Source organism: Somniosus microcephalus, chromosome 4 (genome assembly GCF_052327205.1).
Source record: "Somniosus microcephalus isolate GS21.2 chromosome 4, FLI_Smic_1.0, whole genome shotgun sequence".
In the NCBI taxonomy this organism is placed as follows: Eukaryota; Metazoa; Chordata; class Chondrichthyes; order Squaliformes; family Somniosidae; genus Somniosus; species Somniosus microcephalus.
The window spans coordinates 60,702,330-60,711,593 of record NC_140990.1 but is presented as its reverse complement, the minus strand read 5'-3'; the positions used below and the strand labels follow the sequence as shown (position 1 = coordinate 60,711,593).

General features: G+C 46.3%; 1 pseudogene; it reads left to right on the top strand.

The window, feature by feature from the left end:
* The first annotated feature begins 1,937 nt into the window (after nt 1-1,937).
* On the top strand, nt 1,938-8,363 carry LOC147119015 (uncharacterized; annotated as a pseudogene).
* The last annotated feature ends 901 nt before the right edge of the window (nt 8,364-9,264 follow it).

Below are 9,264 nucleotides of genomic sequence, written 5' to 3'. Positions count from 1 at the left end.
GTAAAGGTGGGGACGGCGGGAAGGGATTCAGTTCCCCGTCTGCATTGGAAGTTCAACGGCGCAGTCACACCAGGGACAGTCCGTTCACCAGCTCCGTGTGTGGAAAGGGATTTGTTTGTTCATCCCACCTGCAAACACACCAGCGAGTCCACACTGATGAGAGACCATTTCAGTGTTCTGACTGGGGGAAGAGCTTTAAAAGCTCCGGGGATCTGAAGGGACACCAGCTTGTTCACACTGATGAGAGACCATTCACCTGCTCTGTGTGTGGGAAGGGATTCACTCAGTCATCCACCCTGCTGAGACACCAGCTTGTTCACACTGATGAGAGACCATTCACCTGCTCAGTGTGTGGGAAGGGATTCGCTCAGCCCTCCAACCTGCTGGTACATCAGCGAATTCACACTGACGAGAGACCATTTCAGTGTTCTGACTGTGGAAAGAGCTTTAAAAGCCCCCAGTATCTGAAGCGACACCAGCTTGTTCACACTGATGAGAGACCATTTCAGTGTTCTGACTGTGGGAAGAGCTTTAAAAGTGCCAGGGAACTGAAGGGACACCAGCGAGCTCACACTGATGAGAGACCATTTCAGTGTTCTGACTGTGGGAAGAGCTTTAAAAGCCCCGGGAAACTGAAGAAACACCAGCTTATTCACACTGACGAGAGAGCATTTCAATGTTCTGACTGTGGGAAGAGCTTTAAAACCCCCCAGGATCTGAAGGGACACCAGCTTGTTCACACAGATGAGAGACCATTTCAGTGTCCTGGCTGTGGGAAGAGCTTTAAAAGCCCCGGGGATCTGAAGGGACACCAGCGAGTTCACACTGATGAGAGACCATTTCAGTGTTCTGACTGTGGGAAGAGCTTTAAAAGCTCCAGGGATCTGAAGGGACACCAGCGAGTTCACACTGATGAGAGACCATTTCAGTGTCCTAACTGTGGGAAGGGCTTTAAAAGCCCCAGGGAACTGAAGCGACACCAGCTTGTTCACACTGGGGAAAGACCATTTCAGTGTTCTGACTGTGGGAAGAGCTTTAAAAGCCCCCAGTATCTGAAGCATCACCAGCGAGGTCACACTGATGAGAGACCCTTTAAATGTTCTGACTGTGGGAAGAGCTTTAAAAGCTCCGGGGAGCTGAAGAGACACTAGCGAGTTCACACTGGGGAGAGGCCGTTCATCTGCTTCGTGTGTGGGAAGGGATTCACTGAATGATCCCACCTGCTCGCACATCAGCGAGTTCACACTGACGAGAGACCCTTTCAATGTTCTGACTGTGGGAAGAGCTTTAAAAGCTCGAAGAACCTTAAGAGACACCAGCGTCTTCACACTGATCATAGAATTTAACAGCACAGAAGGAGGTGATTCGGCCCATCGTGTCTGTGCCAGCTCTTTGAAAGAGCTGTCCAATTTAGTCCCAAACCCCAGCTTTATCCCCAGAACTCTGCAAACTAGTCCTCTTCAAGTACATGTCCAATTACCATTTGAAAGTTCCTGTGGAACCTGATTCCAGCATCCTTTCAGATGGTGCATTCGAGATCTTAACAACCCTCTGTGTGAAAACAATTCTCATTTCCCTCTAGTTCTTTTAGCAACTATTTTAATGTAAGAAATCACACAACACCAGGTTATAGTCCAACAGCTTTATTTGAAATCACAAGCTTTCGGAGCGCTGCTCAAACCAAACATCACATCAAGATCTGACAGTCACTCCATTCATCAGGACCTGAATATCATCGGCTTTTGAATGTGGAAGGAGGAATGTTTGTTCTGTCTGGGAAAAGATTTCAAACATCAGTATGACCGGAAAAGCACCGAGACACACACACCCGAGTGAGAGTGTTCCAGAGCACTGACTGTGGAAAATGCTTTAACCAGTTACACAGCCTGAAAAAACATCGCACTGTTCACAGCGGGGAGAAACCGTACACGTGTTCTATGTGTGGACAAGACTTCCACCGATCGTCCAACCTGGAGAGACACAAGGACACCTGCACCACGGAGAAACCGTGGAAATGTGGGGACTGTGGGAAGAGATTCAATTATTCATCCAAGCTGGAAACTCATCGGCGCACTCACACCGGGGAGAGGCCGTTCACCTGCTCCGTGTGTGGGAAGGGATTCGCAGAGTTATCCAAGCACCTGATACACCAGAGAGTTCACACTGGCGAGAAGCCGTTCACGTGTATTGAATGTGGGAAGGGATTCACTCAGTTATACCATCTCCATAGACACCAGTGAGTTCACACTGGGGAGAGGCCATTCACCTGCTCTGTGTGTGGGAAGGGATTCACTCAGTCATCCCATCTTCTGACTCACCAACTTGTTCGCACTGTTAAGAGACCATTTAGATGTTCTGACTGTGAGAAGAGCTTTAAAAACACAAGCGAACTGCTGACCCACCAACGCACTCACACTGGGAAAAGACCATTCACCCGCTCTGTGTGTAGGAAGGGATTCACTCAGTCATGCACTCTGCTGAGACACCAGCGAGTTCACACTGAGGAGCGATCTTTCACCTCTTATTGTGGGAAGGTTTTCACTTGGAAGTCTAACCTGCTTAATCACCAGCAAGTTCACACTGGGGAGAGACCATTCACCTGCTCCGTGTGTGGGAAGGGATTCACTCAGTCATGCACTCTGCTGAGACACCAGCAAGTTCACCAGTGATTGCAGAGGTTGGATTCTGCTGTTATTGCTGCTGTTAATCACATCCAGGACTGAACCATGTTCACTCTGGCAATTGGGCTTTGTTTCTGCTGATGTTAATAACTAGAATAACTGGGCTTGAGATTAATATTCTGGACAAATATTAAATAAATCAGCTTTGTTTCAAACACACAGTGTGTCTAATATTTGATTTCTCCATGATAAGAGGAGTCTAATTGATGTTCTGTTACTGACTGTTCCATTTTTGGGCCTTTTCTTACTCTGGATTATTTCAGTTCTCATCTAGTTCACCTTCTACCACATCAAACCCCAAACTTGGGGTTAGCGGTTATTGGTTAGGATTGGGGTTAGTGGTTGGGGCTAGTGGTTATTGGTTAGGATTGGGGTTAGTGGTTGGGGCTCGCGGTTATTGGTTAGGATTGGAGTTAGTGGTTGGGGCTCGCGGTTATTGGTTAGGATTGGGGTTAGTGGAAGGGGCTACTGGTTATTGGTTAGGATTTGGGTTAGTGGTTAGGATTGGGGTTAGTGGTTGGGGCTCGTGGTTACTGGTTAGGATTGGGGTTAGTGGTTGGGGCCAGTGGTTATTGGTTAGGATTGGGGTTAGTGGTTGGGACCAGTGGTTATTGGTTAGGATTGGGGTTAGTGGTTAGGATTGGGGTTAGTGGTTGGGGCTCGTGGTTATTGGTTAGGATTGGGGTTAGTGGTTGGGGCTAGTGGTTATTGGTTAGGATTGGGGTTAGTGGTCAGGATTGGGGTCAGTGCTTGGGGGTAGTCGAGAGGATATTAGGCTTAGGAAATAGTGATTCAGGTTAGAAACCACTATTGACAACGCCAGCGTCACTAGACGCGTCCTTTTCCATTTCATGTTTTTGAACCACACGCAGATGAGTCACAAAACAGCCTCATGAATTGTTCATTCAAGGAACCTTCTTTCTGGCCCGAGCCTGATTTCCTCTCTTTCACATCTCTACAATTCTCACAGAAATAGACATCATGGACATTAGACTTTGTGATTTTGGACAAGAACAGGTGGATCCAGGTATTGTGCAGATTACATCCAGTCATCAGCCTGCCTGAAAAGGGCTTCTGACAATAACCTGTCATCAGGCCCCACCAATCACCATCTGATTCCACCATCATATCTTCATCCATTACCCGCCTTTCACCCTCACTAGAGCTGGTTTCACCACCATGACCATTCTCCACACTGAGGCTCTCTGATTCCCATTTATAGCCTCATAGATTCATAGGAGCAGGAGTAGGCCATTCGGCCCTTCGAGCCTGCTCCGCCATTCAATGAGATCATGGCTGATCATCCAATTTCAGTACCCTGTCCCTGCCTTCTCCCCCTATCCCTTTAGCCTTAAGAAATATATCCAACTCTTTCTTGAATATATTTAATGAACTGGCCTCCACCGCCCTCTGTGGCAGAGAATTCCACAGGTTCACCACTCTCTGGGTGAAGAAATTCCTCCTCATTTCAGTCCTAAATGGCTTACCCCTTATCCTTAGACTATGACCCCTGGTTCTGGACTCCCCGGCCATCAGAAACATCCTTCCTGCATCTAGTCTGTCCAGACCTGCCAGAATTTTATAGGTTTAAATGAGATCCCCTCTCAATCTTCTGAACTCCAGTGAGTATAAGCCCAATCGACACAATCTCTCCTCATATGTCATTCCTACCATCCCAGGTATCAGCCTGGTGAATCTTCGCTGCACTCCCTCCATGGCAAGAACGTCCTTCCTCAGGTAAGGTGACCAAATCTGCACACACGACTCAAGGTGCGGTCTCACCAAGGCCCTGTACAACTGCAGCAAGACATCCTTGTTCCTGTACTCGAACCCTCTTGCTACGAAGGCCAACATACCATTTGCCTTCTTAACCGCCTGCTGCACCTGCATGCTTACCTTCAGCGACTGGTGCACAATAACACCCAGGTCTCTTTGCACTTCCCCTTCTCTCAATCTATTGCCATTCAGTGTAAGTGGTCCCTGGATTTGGTGCCACAGTGTAAGTGGTCCCTGGATTTGGTGTCTCACTGTAAGTGGTCCCTGGATTTGGTGTCTCAGTGTAAGTGGTCCCTGGATTTGGTATCAAAGTGTAAGTGGTCACAGACAATAACTTGCATTTATATAGTGCCTTTAACATAGTAAACATCCCATGTTGCTTCACAGGAACATTTTCAAACAAAATGTGACAGCGAGTCATACAAAGAGATATTAGGGCAGGTAACCAAAATCTTGGTCAAAGAGGTAGGTTTTAAGGAGTATCTTAAAGGAGGAAAGAGTGGTAGAGAGGCGGCAAGGTTTAGGAATGAAATTCCAGAGCTTGGCAACATAGGAACAGGAGTAGGCCATTCAGCCCCTCGAGCCTGCCCACCATTCAATGAGATCTTATTCCATATACCCACCTTTACCCCATAGTCCTTAATACCTTTGGTTAACACAAATCTATCAATCCCAGATTTAAAATTAACAATTGACTGAGCATCAACTGCTGTTTGTGGAAGAGGGTTCCAAACTTCTAACACCTTTTGTGTGTAGAAGTATTTCCTAATTTCACTCCTGATAGGTCTGGCTCTAATTTTTACATTCTGTCCCCCAGTCCTAGACTCCCCAACCAGCAGAAAAAGATTCTCTCTATCAGTTCCCCTTAATATCTTGAAAACTTCAATCAAATCACCTCTTAACCTTCTAAATTCCAGGAAATACAACCCTAATTTGTTTAATCTCTCCTTGTAATTTAACCCCTGAAGTCCGGGTATCATTCTGGTAAACCTACGCTGCACTCCTCCCAAGGCCAACATATCCTTCCCAAGGTGTGGTGCCCAGAACTGCTCTCAGTACCCCAGGTGTGGTCTAACCAGGGTTTTGTATAGCTGTCGTGTAACTTCTACCCACTTGTATTCTAGTCCTCGAGATATAAAGGCCAGCATTCCATTAGCCTTTTTGATTATTTCCTGTACCTGTTCATGACATTTTAATGATCTATGTACCTGGATCCCCAAGTCTCTTTGGACCTCCACTGTTTCCAGCTTTTCACCATTTAGAAAGTACTCTGTTTTATCCTTTTTAGGTCCAACGTGGATGACCTCACATTTGCCTACATTGAAATCCATTTGCCACAGTTTTGCCCATTCACTTAATCTATTAATATCTCTCTAATTATATGCTTCCATCTACAATGCTTACAATGCTACCTATCTTTTTGTCATCGGCAACTTGCATATGTGGCTTTCTATCCCATCATCTAAGGCATTAATAAATACGGTGAATAGTTGAGGCCCCAACACAGGCCCTTGCTGGACAGCATTAGTCACATCCTGCCAATTAGAGTCCCTGCCCATTATCCCCACTCTCTGTCTCCCGCTACTCAGCCAATTCCATGGGCTTCAACTTTACCTAACAGACTCTTATAAGGGACTTTATCAAATGCCTTCTGGAAGTCCATATGAATAACATCCATAGACATTCCCCTGTCTACTTCAATCACCTCTTCAAAATATTCAATCAGGTTCAGCAGGCATGCGGGTCCAAATCCAAACATTCGGGTTTCAAGAGTTGATCCATTGTGTTGAAAATTGAGTTAATAAAATTGATGTGCCTCAATGAATCCGAGACTCAACGTTAACGGAGCAAAGCAAGGCTTTTATTAACTCAGAAAGTAATACACAGTGGAGAAGTGTCTCTCATCCAGAGATCTGCTGTACTGCCTGTGAGACACGTTGGGGCCTGCTTAAGTAGGGGTCAGGTATGGGCGGAGCCCTACACACAATACAATACAGGTAAGGAAATGGAACTGAAACTACACTCCCCTGCTTGTCACAGTCACAGGCACAATCAAACACAGGGAATACAGCGTGCCTGATGAATGGCATATTTCATCACAATGGATTTACTATGTAATTGATGAGTTGTATAAGTACTGTTGTACTTGAATGTTAAAATGAAAAAATAAACCCCGGGGGGGACGCGGGCTTCACACATCCCGAGTGCGGCCCCAGGCCCAATTATAAGAGCAGTGAACATTATCCGCCCCCACCCGCGGGTTCCCGTTTCACTCCGGCCCGAATCTCAACAAAGCGCCAAACTCCGGGACAGACAGGAAGTGAGTCAGGGAGCGTCTGTAAATGAAGGAGAAATGCTGACTGGTCAGGGAGCATCTGTAAATGGAGGAGAAATGGTGATTGGCCAGGGAGTGCCTGTAAATGGAGGAGAAATGGCGACTGGCCAGGGAGCGTCTGTAAATAGAGGAGAAATGGAGGCTGGTCAGGGAGCGTCTGTAAATGAAGGAGAAATGGAGACTGGTCAGGGAGCGTCTGTAAATGGTGAAGAAATGGTGGCTGGTCAGGGAGAAATCATTCAGCATTTTTTGGGGGTTGGTTTGTGTGAACAAATATATCAGTGATTTAAATGAGAGTTTTTCTGTGTCCCAGCTCCTGTAAATACTGGCTGGAAAGGGGCTGGACTCTAGGGAGGGTCCATACCGCTGGCTGCTCATGTGTTAGTGATCTCCCATCAGATTAATGTGCTTCTGCTGTGTGTGTGTTTAATAAAGTGCCCGAAGCCCTCACTGTAATACTCCCACATATCCCACCTGCAGTGTAATGTCCGTGCTGTGTGCTTCCTGTCCAATATCCCCCTGATCCCTGGCTCTCCTGTTGCACCAATTCGGTATAATGGGACAAGAAGTGCCAGCTCAAGAGATTCCCAAATCAGGGACGGAATGAAAGGTTCAGACATGTGGAATGTTAATCTTACACAATGTGTGAGATGCTGAGCACCCGCCCAACATTTCACCACCACACCTTTCAAATAGTTTCTTCAATCTCTCTTCTGAAGCCATGGTTTTGTGACAGAGTCAGGTGGGTGAAAAAACTGGGATTGGAGGAAAATACTATGGGGGTGGTTTTCAGGAGAGGGAGGAGGGAGAGTGTGTGGGACCGGGATTTACAGCTTTAGGAATAAGAACAAACAATGTTCCACAGAAACTAAAATTGTCTGTTCTGATTTTCTATCCTGTACTTACAATGCTGACTTTTATAAACTCCTTTTACAGGCTGTTGGAAGGGGAGGATTTGCAGACAGGAAACTCAAACCAAACATCACTTCAAGATCTGACAGAGTCACTCGGTTCACAGGACCTGAATAACACTGGCCTTTGAAACCGTACATGTGTTCTGTGTGTGAACGAGGCTTCAACCGATCATCCAACCTGGAGAGACACAAGGACACCCGCACCATGGAGAAACTGTGGAAATGTGGGGACTGTGAGAAGGGATTCAATTACCCATACCAGCTGGAAATTCATTGACGCAGTCACACTGGGGAGAGGCCATTCACCTGCACCGTGTGTGGGGAGGGATTCACTCAGTCATCCAACCTGCTGACACACCAGTGAGTTCGCACTGGGGAGAGGCCATTCACCTGCACCGTGTGTGGGGAGGGATTCACTCAGTCATCCAACCTGCTGACACACCAGTGAGTTCGCACTGGGGAGAGGCCATTCACCTGCACCGTGTGTGGGGAGGGATTCACTCAGTCATCCAACCTGCTGGCACACCAGTGAGTTCACAAGTGACTGCAGGGGTTGGATTCTGCTGTTATTGCTGCTGTTAATCACATTCAGGCCTGAACCATGTTCACTCTGACAGCTGGACTTATTTTCTGCTGATGTCAATAACTCCTGTAACTGGGCTGGAGTTTAATCTTCTGGCTATATGTTCAATAGATCAGCTTTGTTTTAAACATGTTGTTGTAGATTTTTCTCTTTCCCACCTGAGTGTTTAGCATCACCTGGCTGGAGCTCAGAAAGGACAATCTGGGGGAGGATCGTACGGCGGGAACAGAACTCCAGCCTGGACACAGTCCTTCAGGGCCACACTGAGAGGGGCAAATGGCACTTTGGTCTCTGTCGTCTTCTCGGGTGAATTTCTCGTGTGTGTTCAGGATGATTTTCTGCAACAATATGTCCTAGAACCAACAAGGGGGCAGGCCATATTAGATTTAGGAATGTACCAGATTTAGTGAACAGCCTCACTGTGAGTGAACATTTATCTAACAGCGATCATAACATGATCGAGTTCCACATTATGTTTGAAAGGGAGAAATGTGAAACAGCTACTAAGATTCTAGTGTTAGTTCAGGGCAACTTCAACAGGATAAGACAGAGACTGTCCACAGTAAACTGGGGAAATCTGTTAATGGGTAAAACGACAGAAGATCAGAGGGAGATGTTCAAAAAATAATTTACGGTGATACAGAAGCAGCTTCTACCCCCGAGGGGCAAGAGCTCTACTTACCAAAAAACCCCAGCCATGGACGACTAAGAGAGAAGGGACAACATCAAACTAAAAGAACAAGTACACGGAAATACAATAAATAGCACAAATCCTGGTGATTGGGAGAAATACAAAGAACAACAAAGGGTGACAAAACAGACAGTAAGAGCTACAAAAAGGGAATATGAAAAGAAACTTGTAAGGATTATCAAAATCAACACAATTTTTATTACAATTATCTAAGGAAAAAAATGGTGGTCAGGAGCAATGTGGGCCCCTTGAAAACTGATAATGGTGACATTGTAAATGATAAT